At 44.2% G+C, this 26,060-nt stretch overlaps 1 protein-coding gene across 1 annotated transcript in view; it reads right to left on the minus strand.

Moving 5' to 3' along the window:
- Nucleotides 1–26,060, minus strand: part of LOC137525939 (zinc finger protein 605-like) — a 59,945-nt gene that overhangs the window by 13,192 nt on the left and 20,693 nt on the right. The window lies entirely within an intron of this gene.

Consider the following 26,060-nt stretch of genomic DNA (forward strand, 5'->3'; position numbering starts at 1 on the left):
ATAGGAACCGGAGTCACACACAACCAGGAGAGGACTGGGAAAGCTCTGCAGCTCATTACATGACGTCTTCACAAGCCTGCGTACAAATATATAACTCCAATTAACTGACACCTCAAAACTCACTCCAACCTGAATTATCGCAAATACCATCTGTTTTGAAGGATACATACAGGGAAAATAAAAACCAAAAATCCACTTACCAGGGGCTTCCTCCAGCCCCTGGCAGCCGTCCTGTGCCCTCGCCGCTGCTCCGGAGGTTCCCGATCTTCTCTGCTGCAGAAGCCGACCTCGCCAGGTCAGCATCTACTGCACTTCAGTGTGCGGCTCACAGAGTCGCACTGATGTCATCCAGACTGTACTGCGCAGGACTACACAGAACTACTGTGCCTGCGCAGTACAGTCTGGTTGACATCAGCACGACTCGGAGAGCCGCTGGTGCATGCGCAGTAGGCATCTTGCACCGGAGGGCACCCAGGGCCACCTGCGGCAAGGGCACAGTACTACTGCAAGGGCTGTAGGAAGCCCCAGGTAAGTAGATTTTAGTTTTTGGTTCTGCAAAATTAAACAAGACACAGAACATTTATATCGCGCTTTTCTCCTGGCGGACTCAAAGCGCCAGAGCTGCTGCCACTAGGACGCGCTCTATAGACGGCAGCAATGTTAGGGAGACTTGCCTAAAGTCTCCTGCTGAATAGGTGCTGGCTTACTGAACAGGCAGAGCTGAGATTCGAACCCTGGTCTCCTGTGTCAGAGGCAGAGCCCTTAACCAATACACCATCCAGCCACCTTAACAAGCTTAAACATCATTGCATTCCAGCGGTTCTGGAGGTGTGTTTAGCTATCAGGGACAACAAAGAGATGATTTGCATATTCAGCAGCGATGCATTGTGGGACACCTCATATGCTCAATCCAACCTAAATGGTCACAAATACCCTTTGTTTTAATAAATCAAACTTCTGTTTTGCATGACCACACACACACATAGTTATAAACTGTATACACACACACTGTATACACATATTGTACACACAGAGTAATATAAATGTGACACTTACTGGGCTGATGATGGCAGCTTGCAGCAGACACAGGCAGCACCTCCAGCAGAAAGGGGACACAGGCAGCACTTACTAGGGTGATAATGGCAGCTTGCAGCAGACACAGGCAGCCCCTCCAGCAGAGAGGGGACACAGGCAGAGCTGCTGCAAAGTCTGGAGGAACAGCTGATTCACAAAGGGGGTCTCTACACCATGTGAGGGTCCCCCAAACACACAGCTCATTCCTCTCCTCCTCTTCCCACTCAGCATTCACACACCTGGCTGCAGGGGGGCTTCTCACATGGCTGGGGGGATACACATTGTCCGGAGCAAGCTGGGGGTGTGGCCTCCTCTCTATGGCTGGTAATGCTGGGCTTCAGCAAAATGGCCGCCACTGCCGAGGCGTGCAGCTCGTGCTCTAGTGGCAGAGATTGCCAGCAGCAGCACTATGGGCGTTTCTCTACTGCCGTCCACTTATTCACGTGACCGCCACCAGTTCTCTGCAGGTCAATAGTCTACGAGCATGCGCAGTATTTCTGGCTGCTTAACGTAAAGGCAGCCCTATGAATCCTGGCTCCGCCCATACCAATGATTCATCCGCCTATTTATTGAAGCAATGGCACGTAATGTGCTGAAAGCTACTTAAACACTTCATATCCGTTTGAGTATTAAAATATATATTTGAGTGAAATTATTTGTATACTTCACTGTATGCAGCAATTTAGTTTTAATGCTCTGAGCACCTCAAATAATAATTATTTTTTGAAAATGTAGTTTGTAATAGTGTGTGGTGGAAAGGCGACATTACTTACCTACAGGGGCTGCTCCTGTGGCCTCACTTGTGTATGGTAGTCGTCTAGTCGACATTTTCTCCGCACAGTGGTGCCTTTTCATTTTTCCAGAGTTGCTCGCAAGGGCGTAGCAATAGAGGTTGTGACCGCATCGGGGCCTTGCCAGAGGGACCCAAAGGGCCTTCTCTCAACTACAATATATAGCTCTCTATTGGTCCTGTGCTCATATTAATCTAGAGTGACCAGATTTTTGTAGGTCCAACCTGGGACAGGGAGGGTAGGTGCACGGGGGGGGGGGGGGGCGCTGCGGCACGCGCAGCGCGCCGCGGCGAACAATGGGCGTGGCCATGACATTGTATGGGTGGAGCTAACGTAATGATGTAACACCGAGGCATAAGAAAGCAGTGTTTACGCCATGATGTGGACAAACAAGACTTTGCATCATGGGTGTGCAGAAACTGTGTGATGCTAATAGTATACCGTAACCACAAAGCAGCAAACATAGCCATCTATGACCATTAAATAATAAATGCAGTAACAGTTACCCCGGACACCAGACACTAAATGCAATGGGCAACATGTCAGCACAAAATAAATGCAATGCTGGCAACATGTCAGTACAAAATAAACGCAATGCGGGCAACATGTCAGTACAAAATAAACGCAATGCGGGCAACATGTCAGTACAAAATAAAAACGCAATGCGGTCAAACATGTCAGTACAAAATAAACGCAATGCGGGCAACATGTCAGTACAAAATAAACGCAATGCAGGCAAACATTTCACCAGAAAATTACTGCAATGCGGGCAAACATTTCACCAGAAAATTACTGCAATGCGGGCAAACATTTCACCAGAAAATTACTGCAATGCGGGCAAACATTTCCCCAGAAAAGAAACGCAATGCGGGCAAACATTTCCCCAGAAAAGAAACGCAATGCGGGCAAACATTTCCCCAGAAAAGAAACGCAATGCGGGCAAACATTTCCCCAGGAAAGAAACGCAATGCGGGCAAACATTTCCCCAGAAAAGAAACGCAATGCGGGCAAACATTTCCCCAGAAAAGAAACGCAATGCGAGCAAACATTTCCCCAGAAAAGAAACGCAATGCGGGCAAACATTTCCCCAGAAAAGAAACGCAATGCGGGCAAACATTTCCCCAGAAAAGAAACAATGCGGGCAAACATTTCACCAGAAAAGAAACGCAATGCGGGCAAACATTTCACCAGAAAAGAAACGCAATGTGGACAAACATTTCACCAGAAAAGAAACACAATGCGGGCAAACATTTCCCCAGAAAAGAAACGCAATGCGGGCAAACATTTCACCAGAAAAGAAACGCAATGCGGGCAAACATTTCCCCAGAAAAGAAACGCAATGCGGGCAAACATTTCCCCAGAAAAGAAACAATGCGGGCAAACATTTCACCTGAAAAAGAAAGCATTTACTCACCTGGCAGAAGTCTCCGGCCTCTGGCGCGCTGCTCCCAGGACCACCTTCCTCCTGAAGTCTCCCGCGCTGACAGCCTGGCAGAGCAGGGCTACGACAAGATGGCGCCCGAAGCCCTGTACTGGAGACAAATAGTCTCCACTAGTACAGGGATTCGGCAGCCATCTTGCCGTAGCCCTGCTCGCCTGCCGGTGTCGGAACAGACACCGGAAGAGGAGGCTGGAGCGGGGCTGCGGACAATGAACTGGCACGGCGTCTATAGACGCCGCTGCCAGTTCATAAGCATAGAGTGGCCAGAGTCCCGAGGCCGGGACGTCCCGCTGATGAAAGCGGGACGTTTCCCGGGACCTCATGCAGCCTGGGACAGCAGACCCCGAATCCGGGACGTGTCCCGGGCAATCCGGGACGTCTGGTCACTCTAATTAATCACTTCTACAGATACTTTAAATAGTGGTAATCATTAACAAGCTGTTCCCCATCCCCTTCTTGCACCTCTGACACTGTAATTGCCATTGGCAGGTTTTGGTGCGCCGGGTCAGTTATGTATAGAGTGCTTGGGGGCCCCATTGTAAAGTTTGCATCGGGGCCCACAGCTCCTTAGCTACGCCACTGGCTGCGCACCTGCCGCAATGCATGCTGGGATCTCTGTACTCTCTTGCACGGACTACATCTCCAAGCATGCATTGCAGAAGGCATGCATGCACAACTGCCGACCTCAGGAAAATGCAGCACTGTGAGGGGGAGATGGGGACCACAGTATGGATGAGAGGCCGCAGGAGGAGCCCCTGTAGGTAAGTATTGACTCTCTCCCCAACCCCCGTACCCTCATGGTACACTGTTACCATACCTCCCAACATTTTGAAATCAGAAAGCGGGACACTTAGGCCACACCCCTGAGTCACCCCAAGTCACGCATACCATAAAGATTATACAAAAATGTATGTGGGTGTGGGTGCTAGTGGGTGGGGAGGAGGGTGCCACTGGAGAGGAGGCGAAAAAATGATCGATGCGGCAGCCGCGCCAATGCAGTATTCGGGATCGGCATCACATTCATCCCTCCCTTCCTCCAAATGTGCCCCCCCCCCCCCGCTTGCAGACTAAGTGTGTGCAGCGGAGCGAGCTGTCACCTTACCATTCATCCACGCGTACCAGCAGCCGGCTTCACTCTGCTTCCTGTTACCTGTGACGTCACAGGAAGCAGAGTGAAGCCGGCTGCCGGTATGCGTGGATGAATGGTAAGCTGACAGCCCACTCCGCTGCGCACACTTACTCTGCAAGCAGGGGGGGGGCACATTTGGAGGAAGGGAGGGAGGAATGTGATGCCGATCCTGCATACCGCATTGGCACGGCTGGCGCCTCGATTTTTTCCCCCTCTCTGCTGAGCCGGCCGGGACAAAAGGGGAGTGGCGCCCGGGTAGCGGGAGCACCCTCCCCCCCCAAATCGGGACAGTTCAGCAGGATTTTGGACACTTGGAGGGGCTTGCTATTACAAACCTCCCTTCTTCTGAGGTTTAGTTTTAAAAAATTAATTTGAGGTTAATTTCAGGTGCTCAGGTTGCTTATAGATGGCTGATGAGCCATTTACATAAAAGCCAGAGGTGAAAACTTTGAGGGCAGCGGTGATGGGCGGTACAAAAAGTGTGGGTGGAGTTAAAGGAAACAGAGATTAAGGACAAATGAGGTGAAAAGTATATGGAGGCTGCCATATTTATTTCCTATTAAACAAAACCAGTTGCCTGGCTGTCCTGCTGATCCTTTGCCTCTAATACTTTTAGCCATAGACCTTGAACAAGCATGCAGCAGATCAGGTGTTTCTGACATTATTGCAAAATCTGACAAGATTAGCTGCACGCTTGTTTCTGGTGTGATTCAGACACTACTTCAGCCAAATAGATGAGCAGGGCTGCCAGGTAACTGGTATTGTTTAAAAGGAAATAAATATGGCAGCCTCCATATTCTCCTCTCTTCAGTTTCCCTTTAAGGCTTGCACACTTCAGACCATCATTCGGAGATGACGAATAAATACACTGTGCTTGCATGTTTTTCGGCACAGGGAGAAGTGCGCATGGGCAGCAGCAAAAAGTGATGGGCAGCAGAGAATACGGCCCGGTTCACACTGGCATAGATGGTCTTGTAAAAGTAATACCTTTTAATGGCTAACTGATAAAGTTAAATAATGCAAGCTTTCTGGGATCTAGTCCCCTTCTTCAGGCATATTTCTAGATGTTAGCTGTAGTAAAACACTGATGCAGGGAAGCTGCATGAAGATGGCAGTTGTGTTGGTTGCTGTTTAGCAGTTATGTTGGTTGCTGTTTAGCAGTTAGATGTCAGGTGATCAGCAGGCTGGAGCCAGTGAGCTTATGCAAGCAAACACGAAATCCAGCAGGCCTCTGAAGACAGCGAAGCCAAGTCAATCATGTTACATAAGGAGTCATGAATCCCATTCCACAATTTAAACCTTCTGTTAATGTCTTGAACATTTTCATAAATTTGTACTCAGAAATCTTTCTTGCTTGTTCATTTTTGAAGTTACCCTTAAGAACAAGTACTTTGAGATCTTGCATGCTGTGTCCTGGTTCACAGAAGTGTTGGCCCACTGGTGTGTCCATTTTACCCTCATTAATTTTAAAGCGGTGATGGTTCATTCTTGTGCGCAGTTTTTGTCCTGTTTCTCCTATATAGATTCCTCTTGAGGGGCATTTCATGCAGCGTATCATGTATACAACATTGGATGACTCACAGGAAAATTGGTCTGATATTTGATGATATTTCTGTGAGTTTGGTATTTGTATTTGGCTTGTGCACAAGATATAAGGGCAGGTCTCACACCTTGCGTTATTGCAGGGTAATGTGCCTGGAGTTTCTGGTGTAGATAATGCACTTCTGATAATCATTTGTCTCAAATTGGGAGGTTGTCTGAAAGCAAGCATTGGTAAATCAGGAAAAACTTCTTTCAGGCGTTTGTCTTTATGAAGTATCGGTTGCAGGGCTTTCGATATCTTCCTCAGTGTCTTTAATCTTGGGTTGTAGGTGACCACTATTGGGACTCTGTTGTTTTCAGTCTTTGGGGTGTATTTCAATAGTTCCTCTCTAGATTTTAAAGTTGCTCTGTGTATTTGATCATCAACGATTCGTGGACGATATCCCTGATCTATGAATATATTACGTAGTGACATAAGTTGTCTGTCTCTGTCCTCTGAAACAGAACATATTCGGTTATACCTCAGAGCCTGGCTGTAAACAATAGATTTTTTGGTGTGTTCCGGGTGGAAACTATTCCACTTGAGGTAAATATGCCGGTCAGTTGGTTTATGGTAGATGGATGTTTCTAAAAATCTATCTTGTATGTAAATTGTAGTATCCAGGAAACTGACATGGGAGGATGAAAAGTTGAGCGTTAACTTGATGTTCTTGTGGTATTCTGAGAATTTTTTGTGGAATTTGATTAATTCTTCCTGTGATGCTGTCCAAATTAATAGGATATCGTCTATAAATCTGAAGTAAGCCCATGGTTTAATTTCACACGTTGAAAAAGTTTTCCTCCAATCTTTTTTTTTTTTTTTTTTTTTTTTTTCTACCTACATATATTGTTTGGCTAACACGGTACAGAAACATTTTTAGTACTATCATCATGCAAGATACCGTAATGTACCGCACACATTTGGAATGTAAAACCCTACTGAAGAAATTGGCACAACTAGACAGTGACATCTTTTTTCTATCAAAGTGCAAGAAAGAAAATCTGATCCCAAAAGGTATTACTATCAGAAACCCAATTCAGCATACCTTCAACACCCATTTTTCACAGCAACTCTGCTACAGAACAGCGGAAAGGATCAGGAATCATCTCATTAAGGTTTGTTACAGCAAGAAGAGAATTACCCAAGATAATCTACATTTACTCTATTCTACAATGCAAGGACCATCATCAGAAAGCCTTAAATCTACATTACAGAAATTCTACAAACAATTACAGCACCGTTTAATTCAAAACAAGAAAAATAAACTCGACAGCCTGAGACTCAAAGCTGCAAACATTCTGGAGAATGATACAAGTGAACCCCATTCAGAGCCTAAATCTGCCAAACTTTTACCTGTGGTTAACTTGTCCAGCTATAACCCTAGCAAGACTGAATTAGCTGTTCTATCTAAAGGACTCACTTTTTGCCCCACCAAAAGATTTGATGAAACAGAATTTTGTAGTGACATGGAAGAATTTTTTCGGAGGATAAGACTAAAGGAATTTTTTCATAACAAACCTAAATATTCATCATTTGAAAACACCGAACCTACAAATAGCAAAACCAAAAAGAGCAGTACCTGGACACCAAAATCAGGGCGGAACAAGAAATTAGAAGAATATATTGACAACTTCAGGAAAAGAATCAAATTGGAGATACTGGACAAACAAATACAGACACGCTACAACCTCAACACTCAAGAAAGGAAAGCAATACTGAACCTTAAAGAGTTAAGGCAGCCATACACTGGTCGATGTGCCATCAGATCGACCAGCTGACAGATCCCTATCTGATCGAATCTGATCAGAGAGGGATCGTATGGCTGCCTTTCCTGCAAACAGATTGTGAATCGATTTCAGCCTGAAACCGATCACAATCTGTTGTGGTGGTGCTACCGCCGCTCCCCCCGCCGGTATACATTACCTGAGGCTGGCTCCCGGGCGTGATGTCCCCGTCATGTGGCACCTCCGGCTCCGGCATCCGCATAGAACTTAAGCTATCACACCAGTGACAGCGGAAGTTCAAATAGAGCGCCCTCTAGTTGTACTTCCGCTGTCACTGGCATGACAGCGGAAGTTATGCGAGGATGCCGGAGGCGCCATGACAGGAGCAGTGACGGACGGGATGCCCGGGAGCCAGCCTCAGGTAATGTATACCTGATCGGATCGGCCGCCGCTAGCGACGCGCTCCCTACCCGCGGGCGATCGAGGGTAATTTCCCGCACGGCGCGATCGACGGACCGATCCGATTTCGGGAGGAAATCGGATCGGCGGGTGCGTGTTGCGCGAACGATTGGCAGCAGATTCGATCCCAGTGATCGAATCTGCTGTCGAAACTGCCGCAAATCGGGCCAGTGTATGGCCACCTTAACTGTCAGGCTGCAGAAGCTAATTTAAACCTCTATTCTCCTGTGTTAAACAGTTTAGAAGGAAGCCAGAAAGCCATTAGTGAAGATAAAAATCTCAGTTACCTTTGATGTGTGCTTATCTTAAAGGCTGTTATGCTGGGAATACACGGTTCGTTTTTGCCTTCGTTTAAACCTTCGATTCGTTCGGTAAACGAATCGAGTGTTGAAAACGTATGTGAAAATAGTCATAATCTCATTATAGTTTCGATTAATAGACCCCAAAAACGAACGACTAGTGATCGAACATGTTTGATATTATCTCTCTTTATCCATCTAATCGAGCCATTGGTAGGCTTGATGGCTGTTCAGATCGATTATATATTCGTTTATGCTAGTCCGTCCCTGTAAAAAGGGATTTTCGTTTCGTTTCTTTGCAGCCTTCGATCACTGGAAAAACGAAACCATCAGAATCGAAAAAAAAAACGAAACCGTGGGTGGTGATATTAACCGTATGACCGATTATTTCGGGATCGAAAAGGACAAAAGGCACAATCGAAACGAAGGTTTAAACGAAGGCAAAAACTAACCGTGTATTCCCAGCATTATAGACCCATAAGGACGCAAGCCGCATAGTAAACTGCAAAGCATTCTGGGGCCCTCCCCTCGGCTGCTAATGAGACGTTACAGCAGCTTTCTAATCAGTCCAGCGCGAGGCACTGATAAATCTCGGGGCAGAGTACACTGCAGGAGTCAGCTATTGTTCCTAGCCACATGGCTCATTAATATTCACTGCACACTGTGTTATTCTGTACGAGCTCCTCTGTGATCAGGAAGCAGGCAGGACATGACAATTTGGCAGAAAAACATGGAGCCTGCCATGAGCTGTCAGGAGCATCTATCTCTGCATATACTATATAAAAATTCTGTGAAATCCAAACGTGGACAGTGAAATGCATATGTAATGTAAGTACAGCCAATCTTTAGCTATTGATATATGTGTTTATTTTCTCTGAGACCTTATACCTAACAGCTCCTCTTTAAAAGCAATAACAACATAGTAATTAAACCAGCTGACAAAGGAGGAGCTGTAGTGATTTTGGATAAATCCACCTATGTTCAAGAAGCAAACAAACAGCTCTCCAACAACACCTACTACAAAAGACTAGAAACAAACCCCACGCTACAATACTCAAGGGAATTGAAGAATATGCTTAATGATCTTTCCTCAGTATCAACTAACATACTTAAATTAATACCAGATAATCCGAAAATAGGCACCTTCTATATCTTACCAAAAATACACAAAGAAGGAAACCCAGGTCGACCTATCATCTCTGGTTTGGGGACACTAACAGAAAAGATATCTGGCTGGGTAGAAAACATCCTTAAACCCATGGTAAGGAATACAGCCAGCTACATCCAGGACACCACTGACCTTCTTAACAAATTGACTGCCATGGGTCCAATCCCAGAGGGTGCTATCCTGGCTACAATGGATGTTGAATCCCTTTATACCAACATTCCAAACGAGGATGGTATTGCAGCTTGCCAACATTTCCTTCAGTTGAATGATCTACCAACAGAGCCCACACTACAACTTATCAAATATATACTAACTCATAACTATTTTTCATTTGGGAATGATATGTATCTACAGACAATGGGCAGTGCTGTGGGAAGTAGGATGTCGCCCCAGTATGCAAATTTATTTATGGCCAGATTGGAGGAAAACTTCCTTTCAACGTGTGAAATTAAACCATGGGCTTACTACAGATTTATAGACGATATCCTATTAATTTGGACAGCATCACAGGAAGAATTAATCAAATTCCACAAAAACTTCTCAGAATACCACAAGAACATCAAGTTAACGCTCAACTTTTCATCCTCCCATGTCAGTTTCCTGGATACTACAATTTACATACAAGATAGATTTTTTAGAAACATCCATCTACCATAAACCAACTGACCGGCATATTTACCTCAAGTGGAATAGTTTCCACCCGGAACACACCAAAAAATCTATTGTTTACAGCCAGGCTCTGAGGTATAACCGAATATGTTCTGTTTCAGAGGACAGAGACAGACAACTTATGTCACTACGTAATATATTCATAGATCAGGGATATCGTCCACGAATCGTTGATGATCAAATACACAGAGCAACTTTAAAATCTAGAGAGGAACTATTGAAATACACCCCAAAGACTGAAAACAACAGAGTCCCAATAGTGGTCACCTACAACCCAAGATTAAAGACACTGAGGAAGATATCGAAAGCCCTGCAACCGATACTTCATAAAGACAAACGCCTGAAAGAAGTTTTTCCTGATTTACCAATGCTTGCTTTCAGACAACCTCCCAATTTGAGACAAATGATTATCAGAAGTGCATTATCTACACCAGAAACTCCAGGCACATTACCCTGCAATAACGCAAGGTGTGAGACCTGCCCTTATATCTTGTGCACAAGCCAAATACAAATACCAAACTCACAGAAATATCATCAAATATCAGACCAATTTTCCTGTGAATCATCCAATGTTGTATACATGATACGCTGCATGAAATGCCCCTCAAGAGGTATCTATATAGGAGAAACAGGACAAAAACTGCGCACAAAAATGAACCATCACCGCTTTAAAATTAATGAGGGTAAAATGGACACACCAGTGGGCCAACACTTCTGCGAACAAGGACACAGCATGCAAGATCTAAAAGTATTTATTCTTAAGGGTAACTTCAAAAATGAACAAGCAAGAAAGATTTCTGAGTACAAATTTATGAAAATGTTCAAGACATTAACAGAAGGTTTAAATTGTGGAATGGGATTCATGACTCCTTATGTAACATGATTGACTTGGCTTCACTATCTTCAGAGGCCTGCTGGATTTCGTGTTTGCTTGCATAAGCTCACTGGCTCCAGCCTGCTGATCACCTGACATCTAACTGCTAAACAGCAACCAACACAACTGCCATCTTCATGCAGCTTCCCTGCATCAGTGTTTTACTACAGCTAACATCTAGAAATATGCCTGAAGAAGGGGACTAGATCCCAGAAAGCTTGCATTATTTAACTTTATCAGTTAGCCATTAAAAGGTATTACTTTTACAAGACTTTGTTTTTTTCTACCTACATATATTGTTTGGCTAACACGGTACAGAAACATTTTTACTACTGGCATAGATGGAAAACTGATCTGTGTAAAAATTGACCTGTGGCATGGATCAGTTTTTCCGGAGGCTCCAGAGGACCAAAGAGAGCAATGGAAGGGGGTGAAGGGGGACCACCAGGGAGAGCAATGGAAGGACAAAGAGGGACCACCAGGCAGAGTAATGAAAGGGCGAAGGGGGCCACCAGGGAGAGCAATGGAAGGGTGAAGGGGGACCACCAGGCAGAGTAATGGAAGGGATAAGGGGACCACTATGAAGGGCAATGGAAGGGCAAAAAAATAAAAAAGGGCAAAGAGGGACCAGAGAGATCAACGGGAGGGTGACCACAAGACCACCAGGGAAAGTTATCCCAACCTTACACCATATTGTGCCACCTACCCTCTCCCCTACACCATACCGTGCCTCCTACCCTCTCCCCTACACCATACTGTGCCTCCTACCCTCCACATGATGTGCCTGATACCCTCCCCCTACCAGGGACGGATTTGTACTCTTTACCACCCTAGGCCACTGTCACCAGCCGCCCCCCTTCAGTATAGGTAGCGAGATTACCCCTCCCCTTCCCTCCAGTATAGTTAGCGAGATGACCCCTCCCCCCTTCCCTCCAGTATAGGTAGCAAGATGACCGCTCCCCCTTTCCTCCAGTATAGGTAGCAAGATGACCCCTCCCCCTTCCCTCCAGTATAGGTAGCAAGATGACCCCTCCCCCTTCCCTCCAGTATAGGTAGCCAGATGACTCCTCCCCCTTTCCCTTCAGTATAGGTAGCCAGATGACTCCCTTAATCCCTCCTTCCCCTTCACCCCCTTCAGTATAGGTAGCCAGCTCACCTTCACACCGCAGCAGCCATCAGTGTCACTTATTTCTCCACTCAGCTCTAGTGCAGAATCTTCCTCTTCCTTTCTGTTTCCAATGCTGCCCAAGTCTATAGTCACCAGCCACAATGCAAACGTGCACAGAGAGCAAGGTGATTGCTGCACAGGAGGCTAGCAGTAGAGTATCACAGTCAGACGCTAGCCTGATCTCCCTTCTTTGCAGCATTTGCAAACATGCAAATGCTGCACCAGTTTAGCCTGCTGCTTTGGTGCCCTTGCTCCTGTAGTGCCCTAGGCCATGGCCTAGGAGGCCTTGGCCTAAATCCGGCCCTGCCCCCTACACTGTACCGTGCTACTCATATCATGGAATAATGGGAACTGAGAGGGGACAGGGAAAGCTCTATTGGAAAGTTCCAGTTTCCACATAGGACTCGACCCTCCAACGTGTAATATACAAAGAGGTATTTATTGATCCATAGCGGTGATACAGCACACAGAAAAGCACAACGTTTCGGGCAGAGGCCCTTTCTCAAGTGCTCAAATGAATCTGGCAAAACCAAATGAATATATAGAATCAGACTTACACACCACACCCAATTAATTGGGGAGCGGGCACATGCTTAAAAGATACATTAACCCTTTTAGGGCTAGAGAGCAACTCACAAATTCATAGGTAGCATCTGAGACTGAAGTCTTCATTCAAGCCATATGGTGACTTGTCCCCAGTTTCTCCATCCACCAGGCCTCACGTCTAAGTAAGGTGGTTCTACGATCACCACTTTCCTGGAATTGCACTACCTCTAAAATCAGCCACCTTAACTGACTAACATTATGACCTTGTTCTCTAAAATGTCTTGCTAAAGGGGGATCCCGACTGCTTTCTCCCTCCCCACTTTTGTTTTAAAAGTGGGGAGGGAGGTGTGCTGTATCACCGCTATGGATCAATAAATACCTCTTTGTATATTACACGTTGGAGGGTCGAGTCCTATGTGGAAACTGGAACTTTTGGATGTCTTTTGGGAGGTTTGATGGGCCTCTTGCCACACTGGACTCCCCGTGTGTGACTTACACAGTCTCGGTGGCCGGCAGGATCTACACCATAAAGCTCTATTGGATCCAGAGCCAGCCCTCTCCATAGGTATCTCTTATTTTTTAGGTTTGCTACAGGTTTACTTTAACACAAAGGAATCCAAGTATGGTGCCAAGGAGCCTGATGCACGAAGCAGCAGTAACATTGCCATGCACACTTGGGTACACAGGTGCTCTTGAAGCCGGAAGGGGTCCCGAAGGCATATTGGACCAGTTGGTCGAATACGTGGATTGGGGGTGCCAGTGCTGGAACGAGGCAATCAAAATGCGACAGGAAGGGCTCTATAGCATACATGTCAAACCCTGGCCCGCGGGCCAATTCTGTCCTGCAGAGCCATCAAATTCTGGCCCGCCAATGGTTTCCCCACTTTGCATTTTGTTTGGCCCATTCTAGACCACCAGGGAACCTATATTGGTGGTGAAGCCCTAGATCACCAGGGAACTGCATAGGGGAGGGAGGAGTCAATAGGATCCAGAGCAGGGGTCTCAAACTCAATTTACCTGGGGGCCGCAGAAGGCAAAGTCAGGATGAGGCTGGGCCGCATAAGGGAATCAATCAATCAGCAGCTCCCCCCGTCCCTAGCATTGATTTTTATTTCAAAATCAAATTCACACTGAAGCGAACTATTTTGCCTATTTAACCTTATAGATCTCTAAACCAACTTCAAGATTTTCAAACCGCCACCACACCTCTTGTGATCGCACTCACCAGCTAAAATGATCATACAAAATGATCATATGTGCTCAGTCAGGTAAATTCACTGCCCTTCTGGTCAGTGAATCAGAAGGGCAGTGAATTTACCTGACTGAGCGCATATGATCATTTTGTATGGAATTGAGAACTGGCATCAATTTAGATCGGCTGCATTTTTAATAGAGGAGTGTGTGGTATTGCGCACGGGATTGTTTTGTTTTTATAGTTAGCTTCATTGCTCCCATTACAAGTAATCCGCCGTGTCCCCGCCGCAAAACAAGGGCTGCAGAGCCCCCAAATCGCCCGGGGGGCAATCCACTGGCATTTCCTGGAAGCGGCAGAGCTTTCAGCTTCAGCTCTGCCCCTCCTGACGTCAATCGTGGTGCATCGCCACCTCTGCCCGCCCCTCTCACTCTTCCTTCACAGAGAGGGGCGGGCAGAGACGGCGATGCACTGCGATTGACGTCAGGAGGGGCAGAGCAGAAGCTGAAAGCTCTGCCCCTTCCAGGAAATGCCAGCGGATTGCCCCCCGGGCGATTTGGGGGCTCTGCAGCCCTCGTTTAGCGGCGGGGATGCGGCGGATTACTTAGGAGCACTGAAGCGAACTATAAGGAAGCTTTTGCCGGCGCGGGCCACAAAATATTGTATTGAGGGTCGCAAATGTCCCGCGGGCCGCGAGTTTGAGAGCCCTGATCCAGAGCCTTCATAAGTGAGTATCAGACTTTTATGTTTTTAACGCAAGCCTGTGAGGAAAGAAATAAAATAAAAGCTAGATACTTACTTCAGTAGAAGACAGTCTCTGAATAATCCAGAGACTTCTCCGGTCCTCCTCTGCACCACCACAGCTGGCCGTGACCCTCCCCTTCGCAGCCCCATAAGAGTGCGGTCACAGTAACACAAAGCCATGCACAAGCTACACTGGAACACGGATGGGAACGGTTTCCATGTAATTAAGGCATCTGGAAATTTGGGTGCAGGGCAAAGCCGATAAATGGCTCACCCTGCTCCTGCAAAAGTAAAAAAATCCTGCGCATGCGCAGACCTGTCACGCCGGCCGCCGTGATGACGCCATGTGTCATTAACCGGGAAGAGCCGGCCCGACACCCGGCTCGGGTGTCGCCAGGTGACGCCGGTAACGGGGGCCGGTGGAGGCTGAAGGAGAGGAGCCAGGAGGATGCCGGGGGACCTTGCTGCCTACGGTGAGCTGGAAGAAGCCCCAGGTAAGTGTACTCTTCTAAATTCGGGCACTCCTCAGTGTCCCTTTAATTACTATTCCTGTTCCAGGTTCCCGTGGAATCAGGGGTAAGACGTAATTTGGCTGCCAGCTATTGCTGATGGTGGAATTACGCTGTTTTTATAGAAATTTGGGCTCCGTCTTTTGACCGCACCCAACTTACAGTACTGTCTGAGCGCCGATATAGCCCTAATTTACATTACAGCATATGGCGGCGCATGGTGCGCCCAAATTTCCCTGTGCCGTTTTGCGCTGTCTCAAGGGGATTCACACCACTAGAACACATTGAACAAGCTCTTGTTAAATGTTGTCAGAGTCCCTGGGCTGGAACAGCTAAAGGCTCATACACACATCCAACTTAATGCACAACCAACCGCACAATAAGTTCTTTACCTGACAAGTATGTACATACACGCCAACCAAACGACCAACTCACTTAAAGGGTACCAGAACTGACATGTGACATGATGAGATAGACATGTGTATGTACAGTGCCCAGCACACAAATAACTATGCTGTGTTCCTTTTTTTCTTTCTCTGCCTGAAAGAGTTAAATATCAGGTATGTAAGTGGCTGACTCAGTCCTGACTCAGACAGGAAGTGACTACAGTGTGACCCTCACTGATAAGAAATTCCAACTATAAAACACTTTCCTAGCAGAAAATGGCTTCTGAGAGCAAGAAAGAGGTAAAAAGGGGAATTTCGATCAGTGAGGGTCACACTGTAGTCACTTCCTGTCTGAGTCAGGACTTAGTCAGCCACTTACATACCTGATATTTAACTCTTTCAGGCAGAGAAAGAAAAAAAGGAGCATAGCATAGTTATTTGTGCGCTAGGCACTGTACATACACATGTCTATCTCATCATGTCACATGTAAGTTCGGGTATCCTTTAACCACTTGCCGACCGCCCACTGTAGATTGGCAGCGGCAAAGTGGCAGCCCCAGGACCACGTAACGCACATTGGCGTCGGGTCCTGGGGCACTGTGTTGCCGGGGATCGCGCGCTGGAATGCGCGTGCATCCGCCGGCAATAGGCTCCGCCCACCCGCGACGTCAACCCGCCAGCCGATCGGAAGCACCGGCAGGTTGTAAACCCCTGGATCACCGCAACTAAAGCGTATAATACGCTTTGTAATGTATACAAAGCATATTATACAGGCTGCCTCCTGCCCTGGTGGTCCCAGTGATCGAGGGACCACCAGGGCAGGCTGCAGCCACCCTAGTTTGCACCAAACACACTGATCCTGCCCCCCCTTCCCTCTGCACCCCTCAGACCCCCCCTGCCCACCCCCTCAGACCCCTCTTTGCACCCAATCACCCCCCTAATCACCCATCAATCACTCCCTGTCACTATCTGTCAACGCTATTTTTTAGATTAGGCCCTTAACTGCCCCCTGGGGGCTCCTGATCACCCCCCCCCACACACACCCTCAGATCCTCCCCAGACCCCCCCCCCCTCCCTGTGTAGTGTATACATCTATCCTCCCCTATAATCACCTGTCAATCACCCATCAATCACCCCCTGTCACATCTACCCATCAGATCAGACCCTAACCTGCCCCTTGCGGGCGTCTGATCACCCACCCACACCCTCAGATCGTCCGCAGACCCGCCGTCAGATCACCTCCCAAGTGCATTGTTTACATCTTTTCTCTCCTCTAAACACCCACTAATCACCCCCTGTCACTGCCACCCATCAGATCAGACCCTAATCTGCCCCTTGCAGGCACCCAATCACCCGCCACACCCTCAAATAGCCCCCAGACCCCCTCTGATCAACTCGCCAGTGCACTGCTTGCATATATTCTCTCTTGTAATCACCTACTGATCACCTATCAATCACCCCGTCACCCCCTGTCACTGCTACCCATCAGATTAGACCCTAATCTGCCCCTTGCGGGCACCAAATCACCTGCCCACACCCTGAGATAGCCCCCCAGACCCCTCTGATCACCTCCCCAGTGCATTATTTACATCTGTTCTCCCCTCTAACCACCCATCAATCACCTCCTGTCACCACCTGTCACTGCTACCCATCATAGCCATTAGATCAAACCCTCTTCTGCCCCTTGCGGGCACCCAATGACCGGCCCACACCATCAGATCGCCCTCAGATACCCCCCGATCACCTCCCCAGTGCATTGCTTGCATCTATTCCCCCCTCTATTCACACCCTGAGACACCCATCAATCACCTCCTGTCACCCCCTAGCACACCTACCCATCAAATCAGGCCCTAATTTGCCCCGTGTGGGCTCCTGATCACTCAGCCAAACCCTCAGATCCCCCTCAGACCCCTTTCTGATCACCTCCCCAGTGCATTGATTGCATCTATTCTTCCCTCTAATCACCCACTGAGACACCCATCAAGCACCTCCTGTCACCACCTGTCACCCCCTAGCACTCCTATCCATCAGATCAGGCCCTAATCTGCCCCCCTGCGGGCTTCTGATCACCCGGCCAAACCCTAACCCGCCCCACCGCAGTGACAGAATTTTTTTTTCTAATCACTGCCGGTGCGACTTAATTGTGGTGAGACCAACCGTTATGCCACACAATACGCAACCGCCAATCCAAGAAGCTACTATGCCCAGCCTTTACGGTGGAAGCCACTCCAAGATTCCGAACATGACATTTTTTGGGGCCTTCTCTTTAACATGGGTCTAGTCAAAAAAAATGTATTGCGGTCTTATTGGTCTACGCACCCAATACATCACATGCCCATGTTCTCTGCTGCAATGTCCAGGTCACGATTTGAGAACATCCTGCGCTTCCTGCACTTCAGTGCCAATACAACCTGTCATCTAAGAGGCCACCCTGCTTATGACTGGTTCCACAAAATTCGGCCCCTCAGACCACCTGTCATCAAAATTTGCAGATGCTTATACCCCTGAACAGTCATTTTAAGGAATTTGGTTTCTAGACTACTCCTCACGGTTTTGGGCCCCTAAAATGCCAGGGTTGTATAGGAACCCCACAAGTGACCCCATTTTAGAAAGAAGACTCCCCAAGGTATTCCGTTAGGTGTATGGTGAGTTCATAGAATATTTTATTTTTTGTCACAAGTTAGCGCACCTACGCTGCAAAAAAGTGTCACACATGTGGTATCGCCGTACTCAGGAGAAGTAGTATAAAGTGTTTTGGGGTGTATTTTTACACATACCTATGTTGGGCGGGAGAAATATCTCTGTAAATGAGATTTTTTTAATTTTTTTTTTTTTACACACAATTGTCCATTTACAGAAATATTTCTCCCACCCAGCATGGGTATGTGTAAAAATACACCCCAAAACACATTATACTATTTCTCCTGAGTACGGCGATACCACATGTGTGACACTTTTTTGCACCCTAGGTGCGCTAAGGGGCCCAAAGTCCAATGAGTACCTTTAGGATTTCACAGGTCATTTTGAGAAATTTGGTTCATAGAAGATTTTATTTTTTTTGTCACAAGTTAGCGGAAATTGATTTTTATTGTTTTTTTTCACAAAGTTTCATTTTCTGCTAACTTGTGACAAAAATAAAATCTTCTATGAACTCACTGTACTCCTAACAGAATATCTTGGGGTGTCTTCTTTCTAAAATGGGGTCATTTGTGGGGTTCCTATACTGTCCTGGCATTTTAGGGGCCCTAAACCGTGAGTAGTCTTGAAACCAAATTTCTCAAAATGACCTGTGAAATCATACAGGTACTCATTGGACTTTGGGCCCCTTAGCGCAGTTAGGGTGCAAAAAAGTGCCACATGTGGTATCGCCGTACTCAGGAGAAGTAGTATAATGTGTTTTGCAGTGTATTTTTACACATACCCATGCTGGGTGGGAGAAATATCTCTGTAAATGGAGAATTGTGTGTAAAAAAATCAAAAAATTGTCATTTACAGAGATATATCTCCCACCCAGCATGGGTATATGTAAAAATACACCGCAAAACACATTATACTACTTGTCCTGAGCTCGGCGATACCACATGTGTGGCACTTTTTTGCACCCTAACTGCGCTAAGGGGCCCAAAGTCCAATGAGTACCTTTAGGATTTCACAGGTCATTTTGAGACATTTGGTTTCAAGACTACTCCTCACGGTTTAGGGCCCCTAAAATGCCAGGGCAGTATAGGAACACCACAAATGACCCCATTATAGAAAGAAGACACCCCAACGTATTCCGTTAGGAGTATGGTAAGTTCATAGAAGATTTTATTTTTGTCACAAGTTAGCGGAAAATGACACTTTGTGAAAAAAAACAAAAATCAATTTCCGCTAACTTGTGACAAAACATAAAATCTTCTATGAACTCACCATACTCCTAACTGAATACATTGGGGTGTCGTCTTTCTAAAATGGGGTCATTTGTGGGGTTCCTATACTGTCCTGGCATTTTAGGGGCCCTAAACCGTGAGGAGTAGTCTTGAAATCAAATGTCTCAAAATGACCTGTGAAATCCTAAAGGTACTTATTGGACTTTGGGCCCCTTAGCGCAGTCAGGGTGCAAAAAAGTGCCACATATGTGGTATTGCCGTACTCAGGAGAAGTAGTATAATGTGTTTTGAGGTGTATTTTTACACATACCCATGCTGGGTGGGAGAAATACCTCTGTAAATGGACAATTGTGTGTAAAAAAAAAATCAAAAAAATCTAATTTATAGAGATATTTCTCCCACCCAGCATGGGTATGTGTACAAATACACCCCAAAACACATTATACTACTTCTCCTGAGTACGGCGATACCACATGTGTGACACTTTTTTGCAGCTTAGGTGCGTTAAGGGGCCCAAAGTCCTATGAGCACCTTTAGCACCCCCAAAATGCCAGGACAGTAAACACACCCCACAAATGACCCCATTTTGGAAAGTAGACATCCCAAAGTATTCAGAGAGGGGCATGGTGAGTCCGTGGCAGATTTAATTTTTTTTTGTCACAAGTTAGCAGAAATGGAAACTTTTTTTTATTTATTCTTTTTTTTTGTCACAAAGTGTCATTTTCCGCTAACTTGTGCCAAAAAATAAAATCTTCTATGAACTCACTATGCCTCTTAGTGAACACTTTGGGATGTCTGGTTTCCAAAATGGGGTCATTTTGGGGGTATTTATACTATCCTGGAATTCTAGCCCCTCATGAAACCTGACAGGTGCTCAGAAAAGTCAGAGATGATTCAAAATGGGAAAATTCACTTTTGGCACCATAGTTTGTAAACGCCATAACTTTTACCCAAACCAATAAATATACACTTATTGGATTTTTTTTTATCAAAGACATGTAGCACAATAAATTTGGACAAAAATGTATATAGAAATTTTACTTTATTTGAAAAATGTCAGCACAGAAAGTTAAAAAAAATACATTTTTTTGGGCAAAATTCATGTCTTTTTTGATGAATATGATAAAAAATAAAAATCACAGCAGCAATCAAATAGCACCAAAAGAAAGCTGTATTAGTGACAAGAAAAAAAAGGTAAAATTCATTTAGATAGTAGGTTGTATGACCGAGCAATAAACCGTTAAAGCTGCAGTGGTCTGAATGGAAAAAAAAGTGTCTGGTCCTTAAGGGGTTTTATGACTGCCGTCCTTAAGTGGTTAAATACTATGTGTGCAAAGCTAAATGACAAACCTCACACCATGTCCGCATTCAAAAACAATAAAGTTGTTCAAAAGACTTGTACACACATGGCCAACCTGCCTGATAGTTGGTCAGATTGATACAGCGGTTGGATCTGGCAAACAACTTGTTATCAGTAGGTCATCTGGTTGTTGGCCAGCTGTACACACGCCAAACTTATATTCCAACAGACAAGTTTGGAAGATAGTTTGACAGAGTGTTGATATAATGAATTGTATGTGTAGTACAGATAATTAATAGAACAATAGTAGTAAAGACAATAGTCTCATTTTTATTTTCAGTGATATATATTTTTTTTATATATATAGCATTGCATCATTCTCTAATATTTGCAATTTACACATTACACTGAGGATTCTAAATTATTTCACAGAGCAGGCTTGTGAACTTTTGAACTTTACTCTGCAGAAAAACAAAATACAGTGACAGACATTTGAGATAATAAGCTTCAGAAGACTTTGAAAGTAGGAGAGATCCGTGGCTCTTTTGCATAGATAACAAATGGAGTTTCTTAACTCTTCCTGTACTGGAAACAATATTAGACTTTTGTCTCTGCTCCTAATGTTTTATTTCTTAGCTGTACTACACATACAAATCATTATAGCACAAGTTTATTTTCACTTCAGATTTACTTTAAGAAAAGAATGGCACTGTAACAGTTAGTGCAAATAGATAGACTGCAAAAAAGCCATAGGCGCACCTTGAGAATAATGGAATGCTGTGCATCAAGTTTCTTTAAGTGAAGTACATGTGACCTCATGTTAATTGAAATGAGTTGTAAAATACATTTTGATGTGTCTTACAGCTAGGACCCATGACACATAAAATATAGGTAGGGACAAACTCAATCTAAAGTTAAAAAAAATAATAATAATTCAAAATTATGATCAAACTTCACACACACACATATCTCTGTAAATGGAGAATTGTGTGTAAAAAAATCAAAAAATTGTCTTTTTCAGAGATATATCTCCCACCCAGCATGGGTATATGTAAAAATACACCGCAAAACACATTATACTACTTGTCCTGAGCTCGGCGATACCACGTGTGGCACTTTTTTGCACCCTAACTGCGCTAAGGGGCCCAAAGTCCAATGAGTACCTTTAGGATTTCACAGGTCATTTTGAGACATTTGGTTTCAAGACTACTCCTCACGGTTTAGGGCCCCTAAAATGCCAGGGCAGTATAGGAACACCACAAATGACCCCATTATAGAAAGAAGACACCCCAACGTATTCCGTTAGGAGTATGGCAAGTTCATAGAAGATTTTATTTTTGTCACAAGTTAGCGGAAAATGACACTTTGTGAAAAAAAACAAAAATCAATTTCCGCTAACTTGTGACAAAACATAAAATCTTCTATGAACTCACCATACTCCTAACTGAATACATTGGGGTGTCGTCTTTCTAAAATGGGGTCATTTGTGGGGTTCCTATACTGTCCTGGCATTTTAGGGGCCCTAAACCGTGAGGAGTAGTCTTGAAATCAAATGTCTCAAAATGACCTGTGAAATCCTAAAGGTACTTATTGGACTTTGGGCCCCTTAGCGCAGTCAGGGTGCAAAAAAGTGCCACATATGTGGTATTGCCGTACTCAGGAGAAGTAGTATAATGTGTTTTGAGGTGTATTTTTACACATACCCATGCTGGGTGGGAGAAATACCTCTGTAAATGGACAATTGTGTGTAAAAAAAAAATCAAAAAAATCTAATTTATAGAGATATTTCTCCCACCCAGCATGGGTATGTGTACAAATACACCCCAAAACACATTATACTACTTCTCCTGAGTACGGCGATACCACATGTGTGACACTTTTTTGCAGCTTAGGTGCGTTAAGGGGCCCAAAGTCCTATGAGCACCTTTAGCACCCCCAAAATGCCAGGACAGTAAACACACCCCACAAATGACCCCATTTTGGAAAGTAGACATCCCAAAGTATTCAGAGAGGGGCATGGTGAGTCCGTGGCAGATTTAATTTTTTTTTGTCACAAGTTAGCAGAAATGGAAACTTTTTTTTATTTATTCTTTTTTTTTGTCACAAAGTGTCATTTTCCGCTAACTTGTGCCAAAAAATAAAATCTTCTATGAACTCACTATGCCTCTTAGTGAATACTTTGGGATGTCTGGTTTCCAAAATGGGGTCATTTTGGGGGTATTTATACTATCCTGGAATTCTAGCCCCTCATGAAACCTGACAGGTGCTCAGAAAAGTCAGAGATGATTCAAAATGGGAAAATTCACTTTTGGCACCATAGTTTGTAAACGCCATAACTTTTACCCAAACCAATAAATATACACTTATTGGATTTTTTTTTATCAAAGACATGTAGCACAATAAATTTGGACAAAAATGTATATAGAAATTTTACTTTATTTGAAAAATGTCAGCACAGAAAGTTAAAAAAAATACATTTTTTTGGGCAAAATTCATGTCTTTTTTGATGAATATGATAAAAAATAAAAATCACAGCAGCAATCAAATAGCACCAAAAGAAAGCTGTATTAGTGACAAGAAAAAAAAGGTAAAATTCATTTAGATAGTAGGTTGTATGACCGAGCAATAAACCGTTAAAGCTGCAGTGGTCTGAATGGAAAAAAAAGTGTCTGGTCCTTAAGGGGTTTTATGACTGCCGTCCTTAAGTGGTTAAATACTATGTGTGCAAAGCTAAATGACAAACCTCACACCATGTCCGCATTCAAAAACAATAAAGTTGTTCAAAAGACTTGTACACACATGGCCAACCTGCCTGATAGTTGGTCAGATTGATACAGCGGTTGGATCTGGCAAACAACTTGTTATCAGTAGGTCATCTGGTTGTTGGCCAGCTGTACACACGCCAAACTTATATTCCAACAGACAAGTTTGGAAGATAGTTTGACAGAGTGTTGATATAATGAATTGTATGTGTAGTACAGATAATTAATAGAACAATAGTAGTAAAGACAATAGTCTCATTTTTATTTTCAGTGATATATATTTTTTTTATATATATAGCATTGCATCATTCTCTAATATTTGCAATTTACACATTACACTGAGGATTCTAAATGATTTCACAGAGCAGGCTTGTGAACTTTTGAACTTTACTCTGCAGAAAAACAAAATACAGTGACAGACATTTGAGATAATAAGCTTCAGAAGACTTTGAAAGTAGGAGAGATCCGTGGCTCTTTTGCATAGATAACAAATGGAGTTTCTTAACTCTTTCTGTACTGGAAACAATATTAGACTTTTGTCTCTGCTCCTAATGTTTTATTTCTTAGCTGTACTACACATACAAATCATTATAGCACAAGTTTATTTTCACTTCAGATTTACTTTAAGAAAAGAATGGCACTGTAACAGTTAGTGCAAATAGATAGACTGCAAAAAAGCCATAGGCGCACCTTGAGAATAATGGAATGCTGTGCATCAAGTTTCTTTAAGTGAAGTACATGTGACCTCATGTTAATTGAAATGAGTTGTAAAATACATTTTGATGTGTCTTACAGCTTGGACCCATGACACATAAAATATAGGTAGGGACAAACTCAATCTAAAGTTAAAAAAAATAATAATAATTCAAAATTATGATCAAACTTCACACACACACATATCTCTGTAAATGGAGAATTGTGTGTAAAAAAATCAAAAAATTGTCTTTTTCAGAGATATATCTCCCACCCAGCATGGGTATATGTAAAAATACACCGCAAAACACATTATACTACTTGTCCTGAGCTCGGCGATACCACATGTGTGGCACTTTTTTGCACCCTAACTGCGCTAAGGGGCCCAAAGTCCAATGAGTACCTTTAGGATTTCACAGGTCATTTTGAGACATTTGGTTTCAAGACTACTCCTCACGGTTTAGGGCCCCTAAAATGCCAGGGCAGTATAGGAACACCACAAATGACCCCATTATAGAAAGAAGACACCCCAACGTATTCCGTTAGGAGTATGGTAAGTTCATAGAAGATTTTATTTTTGTCACAAGTTAGCGGAAAATGACACTTTGTGAAAAAAAACAAAAATCAATTTCCGCTAACTTGTGACAAAACATAAAATCTTCTATGAACTCACCATACTCCTAACTGAATACATTGGGGTGTCGTCTTTCTAAAATGGGGTCATTTGTGGGGTTCCTATACTGTCCTGGCATTTTAGGGGCCCTAAACCGTGAGGAGTAGTCTTGAAATCAAATGTCTCAAAATGACCTGTGAAATCCTAAAGGTACTTATTGGACTTTGGGCCCCTTAGCGCAGTCAGGGTGCAAAAAAGTGCCACATATGTGGTATTGCCGTACTCAGGAGAAGTAGTATAATGTGTTTTGAGGTGTATTTTTACACATACCCATGCTGGGTGGGAGAAATACCTCTGTAAATGGACAATTGTGTGTAAAAAAAAAATCAAAAAAATCTAATTTATAGAGATATTTCTCCCACCCAGCATGGGTATGTGTACAAATACACCCCAAAACACATTATACTACTTCTCCTGAGTACGGCGATACCACATGTGTGACACTTTTTTGCAGCTTAGGTGCGTTAAGGGGCCCAAAGTCCTATGAGCACCTTTAGCACCCCCAAAATGCCAGGACAGTAAACACACCCCACAAATGACCCCATTTTGGAAAGTAGACATCCCAAAGTATTCAGAGAGGGGCATGGTGAGTCCGTGGCAGATTTAATTTTTTTTTGTCACAAGTTAGCAGAAATGGAAACTTTTTTTTATTTATTCTTTTTTTTTGTCACAAAGTGTCATTTTCCGCTAACTTGTGCCAAAAAATAAAATCTTCTATGAACTCACTATGCCTCTTAGTGAATACTTTGGGATGTCTGGTTTCCAAAATGGGGTCATTTTGGGGGTATTTATACTATCCTGGAATTCTAGCCCCTCATGAAACCTGACAGGTGCTCAGAAAAGTCAGAGATGATTCAAAATGGGAAAATTCACTTTTGGCACCATAGTTTGTAAACGCCATAACTTTTACCCAAACCAATAAATATACACTTATTGGATTTTTTTTTATCAAAGACATGTAGCACAATAAATTTGGACAAAAATGTATATAGAAATTTTACTTTATTT

The sequence above is a fragment of the Hyperolius riggenbachi genome, chromosome 7 (assembly GCF_040937935.1).
Source record: "Hyperolius riggenbachi isolate aHypRig1 chromosome 7, aHypRig1.pri, whole genome shotgun sequence".
Lineage (NCBI taxonomy): Eukaryota > Metazoa > Chordata > Amphibia > Anura > Hyperoliidae > Hyperolius > Hyperolius riggenbachi.